The sequence below is a fragment of the Protopterus annectens genome, chromosome 4.part0, assembly GCF_019279795.1.
Source record: "Protopterus annectens isolate FY-2018-M chromosome 4.part0, PAN1.0, whole genome shotgun sequence".
Classification (NCBI taxonomy): Eukaryota; Metazoa; Chordata; order Ceratodontiformes; family Protopteridae; genus Protopterus; species Protopterus annectens.
This window is the reverse complement of record NC_056733.1, coordinates 605512619-605526729: the sequence shown is the minus strand read 5'-3', so window position 1 is coordinate 605526729 and position 14111 is coordinate 605512619. Positions and strand designations below refer to the sequence as shown.

At 43.0% G+C, this 14111-nt stretch overlaps 1 protein-coding gene across 1 annotated transcript in view; it reads left to right on the top strand.

Annotated features, from left to right (window-relative positions):
* DNAH10 (dynein axonemal heavy chain 10) overlaps positions 1-14111 on the top strand; it is a 5879077-nt gene that overhangs the window by 4073377 nt on the left and 1791589 nt on the right. The window lies entirely within an intron of this gene.

Sequence of the window (14111 nt, the reverse complement as noted above, 5' to 3'; positions counted from 1 at the left end):
AACAGTAGAAGTCTAAAGCAGTAACACAAAATTCAGTATAATGTCTTTATTTATACGCATTAACACAGGAGTTTATAATCTGTTTTGAGTACACTAACAAAAAGTATGAATCTGATGTTGTCGATCTTCACCTAATCCTTGACTGTGGCCTCGGAACTGACCTGTTATTCCAGCTCATGCCTTCCAAAAACTCTCAAGCTAAGCTCTACCCATAATACTCCTCACAAGATTACCCCAGATCTTGTTCGGCTCTTCATAGTGCCAGACATGTTCTCTCATCTGAGCTCTCAAGCAACAGCTATTTCTTTCTAAAACTGAACGTTTCTGATACTTTTCTTCACATATCTATATTGCCATTCCTTTTTCAACTACCCGTTCTTCTATTATTTAGTTTGTCTTGTGTGCATGTGACCTCTTTCTTTAATCTACCATATCAGTAATTTCTTACACACCATCATTGGTACTTTTACTTTTACCCTTACCAGTATTTCTTAAGTACCATTGTTGGTACTACTTTTCTGTAATTAACTCATTTAAAAAAATGCTGACCAAGCCACCGGAACCGAAGGAGTTTTCTTTTAAGGAATTACCATGCACCAGATACTCAGCCACATGGACTCCTTTGTAGACCATCCTCCCAGTCCTTTTTGGGGCAACTTTCCCCCAGATCTCCTTTGGTTTCTTCGATCTGATCCACCAAGAGTCTAACAGAATCCGATATCAGACTGGTGGATCAGCTCCTTGCGGCGAGGGGATTACCTTCTTCTATGGTTCCTAGAAATATTGGCTCTGGAACCTTGTCTACTTCCACTCCAGCCTTTATTCCTTTTTTAACTCCAGCTGAGCATTCGGAGTCCCTGGTACCAACCTTTCCAGCTTCAACTGTTTCGGTGTCATTTTTTTTTCCTCCAGCTGAGCATTCAAGACCCCGATACTGACCTTCCCAGCTTAATCTGTTTCAGTGCCAGTCAGAGCTCCTTCTCTGGCACCGATAGCTACCCTGAGTTCTTTGGGTTTGTCAGATCTAGAGATCTCCCGGGGTCAGGGATTCATTGCTGGTCCCATGGGGCAGGGTTTGACTCCAATCCTTTCAGAGCCGTCCATGCCCCTCAGTGCTTCGGCATATGTAAGCTCGACTCTGGCTTCGAGCTGGCCTCCTCGGTGTGGGTAGGACCATGGTTCTGGGATCCTATCCCTCAACAAGGGAGGGAAGCCTGAATACAAAGCCATGGAGAGGGCCTTGTCCATTGTGAGCAAAGAGTCTGTGCCTTCCTTGTTGGACCAAATGTTTTGTCCTTCCCCTCGATCAGAACTTCCCCGGTGTCTTCCCTGAGACAGAAGGCATGAAAGACTCAGGATCAAACCACAGTAGTTATGTTGGAACACCCCACCAAAGAGGTACCTTCGAAGAGAAAGTGCAAGAGGAAGCACTTGGACTCCTTGGAAGAGTCCTTCACAGAAGATACACCTAAGTCACCCCCTGAAGATGTTTCCTTCAGGGATATCCTAGAGATTCTAAAACAGAGAGGTGGATGGACTTCCCTCCAGCCTTCCTTGGAGGAATCGGTATACCTAGAAGCTTTTCATGCCCAGCCCTCTAACTCTTGGATCTCTCCATCCACTGACGATCTCATTAAGTTGATCACTCAATGGGCCTGAAAGTTACCCGACTCTGTTGAGCCAATTCCAAAGAGACCAGGCCATATTCTTTCAGCCCCTCAGGATCAGCAACACTGGACCAAGGGAATTCCTGTGGACACCATGGTGGTAGCAGCAGTCACCAAGAAGGAACTTGTTTATGAAAGTCCTACTATCCATCCTCCTAATAGAGAGTCTAGGACAATGGCTAGATTTGGGAAGTGCTTATAAGCTTCATCGTTCTTCATTGCCAGGTCCTTCAGTTACATGGCACATTTTATGAGACTTCAAAGAGCTCTGATAAAAGAGCTATCAGATACCCTCACAGGAGCAGTAGCTGAAGGAGTTCAAGACAAAATAGCTTCTCAGCTCACAATCCAAGAATCAATTTCCAGTTCGTCCATGAGGCTAATTGCACATGTTGCCGAAGGGACGACAAGAGCAGTGGGTTCTGACATAGCCTTTAGGAGACACACATGGATGCACTTGTGTGATTTTGTGGAGCTATTTAAGTCCTGTTTCATCAATGCTCCATTTAACGGAACATCCCAGTTTGGTCCCAAGGTTAAAGACACTCTGGCCAGGTATAAGAAAGACGGGAAGACTCTTTCTGCCATGGGTGTATGCTTTTCCACTCCTCAATGGCCCTATTCCAGGGACCAGAGAAGTGGGAGGCTATGGCTCAAGAAGTCTGAAGGGTCTTTCCAGGATTCATGTGGCAACGACTTCCCTCGGGGCAGATGGGGGAGTAACAAAGAAAGATGCCTCACCTGAAAGGAGGCCCGATTGTCTTCCACTGGAGGCAGTCTGGGGGCGATTATCCCTGCACCAATCTTCCTGTCTAAGGATAACTACGGACAATTGGGTTCAGAAGATTATAACCAGAGGTTACGATATCCCTTTTTCAGAAGAACCAAAATGACGAAGAAGCATCCCAGATGTTCCACCCAGTTACAGGGATGCAGCAGTCTTAGAAATTCAAAAACTGCTCAACAAAAGAGTCATCCAAATAGTCCCACCAGACCAGAGTTGATCCGAGATGTGCTCAAGATTCTTTATACTGCCAAAGAAAACAGAGGACTGGAGACCAATTCTGGATCTCAGTCAGTTGAATAAATCAGTTCAGCAAACCAAATTCAGGATGGTCTCAGTTCAGTCTGCTCTTGGAAAAAGACAATTGGTTAGGCTCAACAGATCTTCTGGGTGCGTATTACCATGTAAAAATGGACAAGTGGTCCAGAAGGTTTCTGCACTTCTGGCTAGGAGCCAATCACTATCAGTTCAGGGCACCACCCTTTGTTCTCACCACAGCCCCCAGGGTGTTAGCCAAATGCATGGCAGTGGTAGCAGCTCACCTCAGACTGCTAGGATTCTGGGTGTTTCCATATCTAGATGACTGGCTCCATACCACTCCCACCAGGTGTCTATTCATAAAGGTACGAAATTACACTCTTCTCCTTTGTTCTGACTTAGTAATCACTATAAACTATGAAAAATCCCATTTAGAACCATCTCAACAGTTGGAATTCATTGGAGCGATGCTCTATACAATCACCAACATTGTGTCTCTTCCCATAGAATGACTATAAAGGATAAGATTGCAAGTCATCCAGATCATTTGCAGCACGAAAGTAACACTGAGGCTCCTTCTACAAACTCTAGGGTCAATGGCAGCCTCTGTCACACTAGTCCCTCTGGCGAGATATCACATGCAAATTCTTCAATGGCTCCTGGCATCCCAGTGGTCCTTACTGAATCAACCAATGTTCCATTTGATCTCCATCACCAACCATTGCAAGGAAGACCTGATTTGGTGGGTTTACTCCAATGAAATCTTATTGGGTCATACATTTGTTCCCTATCAACTCCAACCATAGTGACCACAGAAGCTTCCCAGATGGGGTGGGGCATTATCTGGGAAAGAAGTCCAAGGCACTTGGTCCGCACTGGAGGCCAATTTTCATATCAATATTTTAGAGATGAGGGCAGTGCTCTTAGCGCTGCAGGCATTTCAGGAAACCCTCCCCCTGGGAACAGTTGCGACTCAAACAGACAATATGTCAGTAGTTTGGTACATGAACAAGCAAGGGGAACCAGATCTTCCCTCTTTGATAAGTAGCACTCAGAGTATGGCAATGGGCAATATCTTCTGGCTGCTCTGTAATAGCAATGTACATTCTGGGGAGCTCCAACATGATTGCGGATAAATTGAGCAGAACCATCCTCATGCCTCATGAGTGGTCTCTCAATCCATTGGTGGCAGAAAAGATATTCTGCCACTGGAGCCAACCTTGCTGCAACCTGTTCGTGTTCTCTCTGAGCAACAAGTTTACTTTGCCATAACCCCCCCCCGGGGAGTCATCCAGAGACACTCTCCTTCATGATTGGCACCCGGTCTATTGTACACCTTTCCCCTGATTCCTCTAATATTCCAGTTTCTAAAGAAAACCACCAGTTCGAAGAACAGAATAATTCTTATTGCCCATTCTGGGTTTTCCCTTCCTTTGGCCTCATCTACTTCGGAAACCTTGGATACTCGATTCAGCTCCAGACCTATTGTCCCACACGGAGGGACTGGTTTATCCGAATCTTCAGCATCTCAAGCTCACTGCATGGCTTCTCCAGTTCCCATGATTGCCAGGCATTCTACTCTCACCTCCCCAGTTCAATGCATCATTGTAGCCCACCACACACCTTCAACAAGAAAATTGTACCTTAACAAGGTGCTAAAGTTTACTAAATGGTCATCAGACTCTAATCTTGACCCATACTCTGCACCTGTTGATAAAGTTCTGGAATTCTTAACTTTACTCTTTGAAGAAGCAGCATCTGTCTCTACTACTCAGGTGCAACGTAATGCAATTTCTACCTTTCATATTGGTTTAAATGGTTCAACCCTTATGTCCCATAAACTTTGCAAAGCTTTTTTGAAAGGAACCTTAATGCTCAGACGTCCATATAAAGAACCCTCTGCACCATGGGATTTGAATCTGGTTCTTCAATCTCTTATTTATTATCCCTTTGAACCTTCTGCAATTTGTGACTTGAAGTTTTTGTCCTGGAAAACTTTATTCTTGATAGTTATTACTTCTGCTAGAAGAATATCTGAAATACAGGCCTTAGCCTGCAAACCTCCCTATCTAATCTTTCACAAGGACAGGGTTTCCCTGTGAACAAATCCATCTTTCCTACCAAAGGTTGGGTCTGAGACAAATATTTATCATACTATACAACTCCCAGTCTTTTTTCCCAACTTCTCGATTAAAAGGGCGTACTGTCTGCACTTAATAGTTGTGCACAGACAATTATGTTTCTTCACAGAACCAAAGAAATCAGAAAATCTGATCAGCTATTTATTTCCCTTTCTTCAGTCACTTTGGAAAGTCCAGTTTCTAAAGTTCTTCTAGCTAAATGGCTTAAAGACTGCATCACCTTTGTTTATAACAAAAAGGGAATGCACCTGCCAGGACCTGTAAAAGCCCATTCAACTAGAGCAACAACAGCTTCTGCAGTTTTCTATGCCATAGCTTCCTTAGATGATATTTGTGCAGTGGCAGCATGTGCATCTCCTCATACATTTATTATGCATTACAAATAGGATCTAGTCTCCAGGGGATGTGCATCACTCGGCTCGATGGTGCTCAGGAATATTCTTCCTTGAGACCTCCAAAGGTTTAGGTAGCTAGGGTCTCTGTCCCACAGTCAAGGATTAGGTAAAGATTGACAACATCAGATAAAAAAGTTATGTCTTACCATAACATTCCATCTGTGTTGTTGATCTTCATGTATCCTTGACATTGCTCCCCTACTTCCCCCTGTCTTTAGATCTCTTGGTGGGTCGGATTTCTCCAAAGATTGGCTTTCATGATAATGATACAGATATGGCCTCTGCTCTGTTATTTTTTGTTTGTCACTATTGTTTGCAAACTTGATCTGAGGTAATCTTATGAGGAGCATTATAGGTAGAGCTTAGCTCGAGAGTTTTTGAAAGGTGCAAACTGAAGTAACGTCCAAGTCAGTTCCGAGGCCCACAGTCAAGGATAAGTGAAGATCGACAACACAGATGGAACATTATGTTAATTCATAACTTCTTTTTTGTGAACTGGTGCAGAGCTGTCATGTTGGTTGGTACATATCATAACTAATCATAACTGAAATTGACTGAATTATTTTCATTGTTCTCACAACAAAGCTTCTTCCCATCCTGTTGTGTTTGTGTATGAATTTGGACATTTCCTTGTTGTTTAGCATGCAGTGTTATGATCAACATTCCATGTCACTGTGGTATGTCTGGAGAGATACATAGCAGCTTTAGTAAATCTGCTGCATTGTTATAGGATAGGCTTTGCTGTAAAATAAATGAATGCTGTATTACCATGCTATGTTTGCTTTCTTTCTTTCTTTATTTATTTACATTTGTTTACTGGGAAATTCTGATTGGATGCAGGTCCTTTTACAGCGGATGCCCGGGGAGAAAAGCTCCACATCATGTACATGATAGAAATTCAAAGTTGCAGCAATTGTAAACAACATTACAGGTTGTTGGCTTTAATACAATAACAAGATATTGATTATCAACAGTATATACAGAAAATGATGCAAGTTAAGATAGTTTCTTGTCATTTATACTATTAGTAACAAAGTTGTCAGACAAGATGTTAAAGTATGTAAAGACAACTAGCTATTTCTAACTGTGGTTAGTAGTGGCAGTAGTATAGTTGGGTTAAGAGTCTAGGCGGGGGGGTAAGGGGGGAGTAGTCTGGATTAGGACAAAGCCAGTGCAAATTTAAATAGGATTTGAGTGCAGTCTTGAAAAGGCTGCTGGAAGGTAGAGTAATTATAGAGGGTGGAAGATTGTTCCAAAGTTTAGATATGGTAGATAAAAATATGGCTTCTCCTGCTGAGTTTTTTGGATTGATAACAGTGAGTTGAGTTTTGTTGCTTGATCTTAGGGGCTTAGTGGGGTGATAGGGTTGGAGAAGGGTTTGAAGGGAAGGGATGTTAAGGGGGTGGTTAATAAGTTTATGAGTGTATGACTTTACAAGATGCTTGGGGCATGATGGGTTGGTAAAGCATGGTAGGACTCTATACTTTTGGCATACATTTCCTGAGAGAGGCATTTTCTTTATGTGCTACTTTTGTCTGAAGTCACTATCAGAAAATGACTTTTTTAGAAAATTGTTGATTTGAACTATGAGTAATACCATATCTAAATGTTGCACTGCTTTAAAGCAAACTTTTTTTTTTTTTTTGCAGAAATTGCAGGTGTTTGAAGCAGTTGTTTCCTCTAAACCTGTCCTGCTAAGTAGTGAGTGTCAGCATGGTGGGCAGCCAAAGGGAGAATGCAGTGGTATAATGATTCTAAAGTTGGCAAGGTAGTGAAGTCCTTCCAAATCACTTTTGCAGTATTCCTTAAGTAATTGATCTCCTGCCAAGGATAGCCCAATGTCCACCCAGTATACCATTTAGTATTTACAGGCATTGTACATCACACATATGCTATGCTCCCTGCTCAAAGTTTAGGTCATAAAAGTGACTTATGGATGCACATACCTCAGAACTTCTTTGCCACTAGTCTGAATGCCATCATTGAACTTCAGTCTGAACATTCTTATGTGCTGGTGTACCTCCTGCTATGTCTACTCAGACCCCTGTTTCTCAGAAACCTCTTTTTCCGGACAAACCAGGTTCCATCTGACAATTTGCTTCCTTTGTCCCTTCATCTTTCTCTGTCTCTTTCGTATTGGTTAAGGATCACATGAGATTCTTGGGGTATGTCCATCATCCACCAGGGGTATTGTATGGTGTGGAAAGTTCTGCTTCCCCTTCTGGGCATCCCTTAGTCTCCTCAAGAACAGCTTCATCTATTTCCAGAGTTACTTCATGCTCTTTTGGCCCAGGGCACCATTCAGGATGTGCTTCCTGCCCAGGAAGTGAAGGGTTTTTATTCCAGAATGTTTCTGGTTTCCAGGAAGAAGGGCAGCTGGTAACCAGTTCTGAACCTTTCTCAGCTCAGCACTTTTTTAAAGATCCCTTGTTTTTGGATATTGTCCCTTCAATCTTTGTTTCCCTCTTTTTGGATATTGTCCCTGTGACATGCCACCTCTGGGCCAGTGATCAAGGAGTCTCAATCCTCACCACTGCCACTTGTGGGGCACGTTCACTGGGATGATATCAGGAACACACACAGTATCTCCAGATGCATTTTTCTACATCAAGCACATTCAAGTACAGTTTCCCTTAAGACCACACAGGGAACACATTCAGTCCAGTGGCTGATTCCTCTCTCTTTCTTCAGATCCCCAATAAGACTCCCCAGTGGCAAAGCTATGGAGTTGGGTCCTTAGCCAAGGTTCCAAGCCAAGTCCTCCATCACTCTGTCTTTCCAACCAGTGCTTCATGTTCTGCCTAAGTAGCTGACACACACACACACACACACACACACACACACACACACACACACACACACACACACACACACACACACACACACATCCTATTATGTAGTCTAATTTTACAAGTTCAAACGCTGTGTGGTCGAAACCATATGTTCAAACTTGTAAAAGTTCTAATATGTAAAAAAAAAAAAAAAAAACCATAACTGTTGTAATTAGGGGGCAAGCCCCCTGCACCCCCCGTGTGTGGGGCTTTGCCCCCACACACCCTGCACTTTAAATATACCAACTCCAAAATCACACTACAGTGCAGAAAGGGAAGATTTCCCTTTACTGCACTGTAGTGCGATCTCAGAGTTGGTCTATTTAAAGAGCAGGGGTTTGTGTGTGTGTGTGGGGGTGCAGGGGGGCTTGCCCCCAAGCTTACAACAGGTTAGTTTTGATTTTTCTTGGCCCACACAGTGTCATCAAATAAATTTGCAAATACTCTGAAAACTTAAATATGTCTACAAAGATTAGCCACAATGAAAGGTTTAAATATATTTAATAATAAATAAGAAAAGAACAAGACAATACTAAATATCTATTCACAGTGACATCAGATTTCAAAATCACAGGAAATATTTAAAATAACTTTGAAGACAGACTCAGACAAATAAAGAAAAACAATATCTAAACTAAGCTTCACTATATTCCTGACTGAATCTAAGAGAATTACTATTCCCTACTTACTTAATAGAGCAAGGCAGATGATGTGGTGAATGATCCTTCTTGTTGTGAGGTCCAAGACAAAATACAGAATGCCCAATCTCACTAAGAGACTTCTCAAAATAATATCTAAAATATTGCTTCTGGGATAGCTTGCAGAATAAGATCACTTCTGATCATCTAACTTCTAGTTCTCATGCAAACCTCCATTGCTGGAAGCTGGCAGGATTTAGCACCTACCTGTAAAAATACACACACAAGGGCTTTTGCTGTGATCTGTGGCAGGTACTGGAAGTACTAAAACAATTTCATACCTCCGTGTTTCCAGAGTAGTAATTAGTTCACCCTAAAAGACAATACAGAAAGCTTCCTAGTACAGACTTTGTGTCTCTGGCTGCATTGAAACCTGTGAGATACCATCTTTATGGCTTAGCCCGTAAAGTGATTTAATTTCAGATATATGTTAAAGTTTGCTGGACTGAGGTTAACCTTCCAGTTTCCTCTGTTAAAACATATACATTTGAACAATTACAATAGTTTATGTACATTTCTGTTCTCTCCAGTAGGGCATATTGTGGATACATTTCAATCACAAGCACTTAACAAATGCCTTTTCAACACTAACATCTGTACAAATCAGTTTGATATCCACATGACATACAGTTCTAATACATTTGTAACACAAGCATCTTGTATAAATCAGTTTGATATTCACAAATGACACATAATTATTTACAAAATTCCAGCTAGCTGTGGTGGCAGTACCTTCTGTCCTCACAGTCCCTTCAAACTTTGTTTCCTCTTCTTCCCCATGCATTTCTGGTCCCTCTGGATCTCAAGGATGCCTGCCTTCACATCTCCATCCATCCCCTTGTCAGGAAGGTTCTGCTTTTCTTTCATTCTTCCTTGCATTTTCAGTTTTCTGCTTTGTCCTTTGGCTTCTCTACTGCTCCAAGAGTATTCACCAAATGCATCACTTCTGTCATTATCTTTTGCAGGATGAGAGGGGTCTTCCCTTGTTTGGATGATCTGCTCATTCAGGCCTTGTCCCCTGTGGCCCTACTTTAGGACCTCCAGTTTACTGTTTCCCTGCTGCAAAGTCTGGGGTTCACCATAAATTTTCAGAAATCTGTTTTGGTTCCTTCACAAGATCATGTTTTTCTTGGTTACAGGATCCAGACCATTCCCATGCTGGCATCCCTGCCCCCCCCCCCCAGATTATTTTTCTGTGGTTGCTTTTTTCCCAGTCTCTTCTTCCTGTCAGTTATAGCCAGGGACTTTTTCAGGGTCCTCAGGTTTATGGTTTCCACCATTCATTCCTATGTTGCCTCTGGCCACATGAGAGAGCTTCAGTGGCACCTGAAGTCATTGTGGCTTCAACACGGTCATCCCCTGACTTCATGGTTCCCTTCCTTTCCTGTCTCAAGCTCAAGCTTCAGTGGTGGAGCCATCAACTTCCTCTCAACCAGGGACTTCCTTTCCAACATCCAGTCCCAACTCAAGAGCTATTTTCAGATGCCCCAGACAGGGGGTGGGGAACTTCCTTCTGTTCTCTCAAGGTCTAGGGTTTCTGGTCCCTTCATCAGAGGTCAGACCACATCAATATCAAGGAGATGAGGGCTGTCCTTCTAGCTGTTCAGACCTTTCATTGCCTGTTTTGTCCCGAGCCCCTCAAAGTTTTCACAGACAGTACCACAGTAATGTGGTATGTCAGTAAACAAGGGGGTACATGGTCCTGCCTTCTTTGCAGGCTTGCTCTTTAGGTCTGATATCTAGTTGTCAAGTATGAAGTGACTCTTCTTGCTGTCTGCATTTCATCAGAGCAGAATATAGTGCAAGACTCTTTGAGCAGGTCCTGCAGACAGGCTCACGCATGGATGCTTCACAAAGATGTGTTTCTGGATGTTGTCCATCAGTGGAGTATTCCTCGTGCAGATCTTTTTGCCTCCCCTCTGAACAGGCAACAACTTCTCTTGTGATCCAGACTCCCAAGTCCTCTGGCTTGGAAGGTAGATGTCCTACCTTTTCCTTGGAAGGGGATATTTCTGTATGCCTTCCCTCCCCTTTCTTTGCCTCTGAGGGTCCTGCACAAGATCAGGCAAGACTCCCCCAAAATCTTGCTGGTGACTCTTTTGGCCCAGACATTATTGGTTCCCCCTTCTTTTTCAGTTGGCCAAGAGCAATCACCCAAGTTACTTCACCGGGTGGGCCTGTTCACACAAGACAAGGGGTCTCATCCATCCTCACTTGTCCACTCTTCAGTTGATGCTGTGGGTGTTAGGGTTTTGATCCCTTTTAGGCACCTCTTTCTGAGGACTTGCTTTATGACCTGCAGGAGGCCGAGAAACCTGCTAGCAGGAAATCATATTGTCCAAATGGAAGATATTTTCTGTCAGGTGCCTCTTTTGAAACCAGGATCCATGTTTGGTCCAGATTCCTATGGTTCTGTCTTATTTGTGTGATCTGCTCCATGCTGGGTTGGCATACTCTTCAGTTAAAGCTCACCTATCAGCAATTTCTGCTTTTCTGCCCTTACCTCCTCCTCTTACCTCTACGTTTGAGGTAAAAAAATTTCTTAAAAGCTTCCTTCATATCAGGACTCCCAGGAAGCCTATTCTGCCTCCCTGGGACCTCAGTTTTGTTCTTGAAAAATTGGCTGAGGCTCCTTTTGAGCCTAATACTTCAGCTTCCTTGCAGCATTGTACTTTAAAGATTGTTCTTCCTTTGGACCTTATTTCAGCTAAGACAATATCCGAACTTCAGGCATTCATGGCTGTTCCTCCCATTTTTGTTTTTCACAGCAACAAGGTGTCTCTTCTGTACAAATCCTTATTTTATGTCCAAGGTTGTCAATGAGCTGTATGTTAACCTGTCTTTTAATTTGCCTTCCTTTTTTCCTTCGCCACAGTCTGCCAATGTAAACGTTCTTCACAGCCTGGATTTGCATAGACAGCTCAGATATTATTTGTATAAGACTTAGGCTATTTGCAAATCTGAGCAACTTTTTGTTTCCTTTTACCCCATGCCTTTGGACTTGGCAGTTTCTAAACAATCCATCTCTCCCTGTATTTCTAAGACCATTTCCTTTTGTTATTCTTTTAATGGTAAATATCTTTGATCATCTGTAAAGGTTCATTCTACCAGAGCTGTTATTTCTTCTGATGCCTTTTTCAAAGGACTGGATTCAACTATATCCTTGAGGATGCGACATGGACTTATGTCCATACCTTCACTAAGCATTACAAGTTAGATATATTTCCAGTGCAAGACCCGGCTTTGCTAGGGCTATCCTGTATGGATTTGTAGAAGGCTCTTCAATGCCTTCCTCCTCTCAGATTTCCTCTTGACCTTTTGTACTGTCCCTTAAATAAGGAATACTGCAACAGTGATATGGAAGGACATAATACAGTTGTGTAAAATCTTACCGTAACAGTAGATGTCCTTCTTTTCACTGTTGCAGCATTCACTCCCTCCCTCCTACCCCTCTGCTCTGCCTTGCCCTTTTCTTCTTGGCCGTTTAGCCAGGGGTTCATTTCTTTTTCCTCCTTCTGGATGTACATATTTCTCCTGGTCCCTAGGGATATTTTGTTCCTTTTGGGGCTTTCCAGTTCTGAGGTGTGTGCATCCGTACATCACCTTTGTGCTCAATGCCTTGTGCGGGGAGCATACATGTGACGTATGATGCCTGTAAACACTGAAGGCTTTGGTATACTGACCAGATGTTGAGCTATCCTTGGCAGGAGATCCCTTACTTAAGGTATTCTGCAACAGTGAAGAGAATGACATATACTGTTATGGTAAGATTTTACACAACTGTACCTTTTTAAGACATACCCATAAATAATGACTTTACAACAAAAGGAAGAAACTGTTGCAGAAAAGAGGAAAATCCCAGGATGCAAAAAACTCCCTTACCACCCTCAGTAAGAAGCTGAGATCCCTCATGAAATCCTCCAAAGCTAGTTGCGAAAATAAAATTCCCAAAGATTCCAAGGACAAAAAAAAGGCATTCTATAACTATGTCAAGAATCTAAATGGCAATGCTCAGATCTGCTCTGAGCTACAACAGAATGGCATTAAATATACCGATCCCAAGGATATTGCCAATATCCTGGCAGATCGATTCTGTGCCAACTTCACCCCACTCTCACCTCCTAAAAGGCCCATCTCAATACCGGAAGATTGCCAAATTCTGGTAATAACGGCCACACAGGTAAAAAACTCACTCTCCAAAGTTAAGAATACAGCATCCATGGGACCAGATGACATCCCAGGCTGTGTACCACATGAACTACAAAATGAACTGGCACCTCACCTAAGTGTCATGTTTAATCATACCCTCACCTCAGGCTTTATGCCCACTGAGTGGCGCACAGCTACAGTTATCCCACTTCACAAGGGGGGATCCACTGTGGATCCCGGGAACTACCGCCCAATTAATCTGACAAGCCTGAACTGCAAGGCCATGGAATGTATTATCATGGAACTTATAAACAAAGACAGTGGCAACCTTCAAACACTGGACCCTACCTAGTTTGGGTTTGTGAAGGGCCGATCTTGTCTCCTGAACCTGATTGACTTCTTCGAATCAGTCTCCAGAGTTGTGGATGAGGTTAAGGCAGTCCACACAGCCTGTCTGGATCTCGCCAAGGCCTTTGACACCATCCTCCACTCTGGAATCATAGATAAACCTACTAAGCTGGGCATTAATCCCTATTCCACTTGATGGGTTGCCAACTGGCCTACTGACAGAACCCACACTGTAAAAGTAGTTGACTCCAAATCCAGCTCCAGACAAGTGACAAGTGGAGTACCTCAGGGTTCAGTCCTGGGACTGCTCTTGTTTGGCATCTACTTCTCTGAAGTACAGGCCAACACTAAGGGATTCTGGCTAATAAAGTTCGCAGATGACTGCAAACTGGGAGGCATTATTGAATCCCCAAATGATGTGGATACTCTACAAAAGGGCCTTACAGAAACAGATGCTTGGTGCCAGAGCCATGGGCTCAAGCTCAATGCCAATAAATGTATAGTTATCCCCTTTGGGAAAAAACATGTACCCATGAGTTACTACATAGGTGGCAATACACTAAACAACGAAAGTGTGATAAGAGACTTGGGGACACAGGTGGACAGTTGTCTCACCTTCGATAACCACAACAATAAGGAAATCCATCTATGTGGCACACCTCATCACTAAGGGCTTTTCATCCAGAAAAAAGGAGGTCATTGTCCCACTGTACACATCCCTCATTAGACCCATTATAGAATACAACACCCCATTTGGTATGTACCTCTGAAGACATCTGCAACAACTGGAAAGGTCGCAGAAATACCTCACTAAAAGAATCATAGGCTTAAAGCAGATGC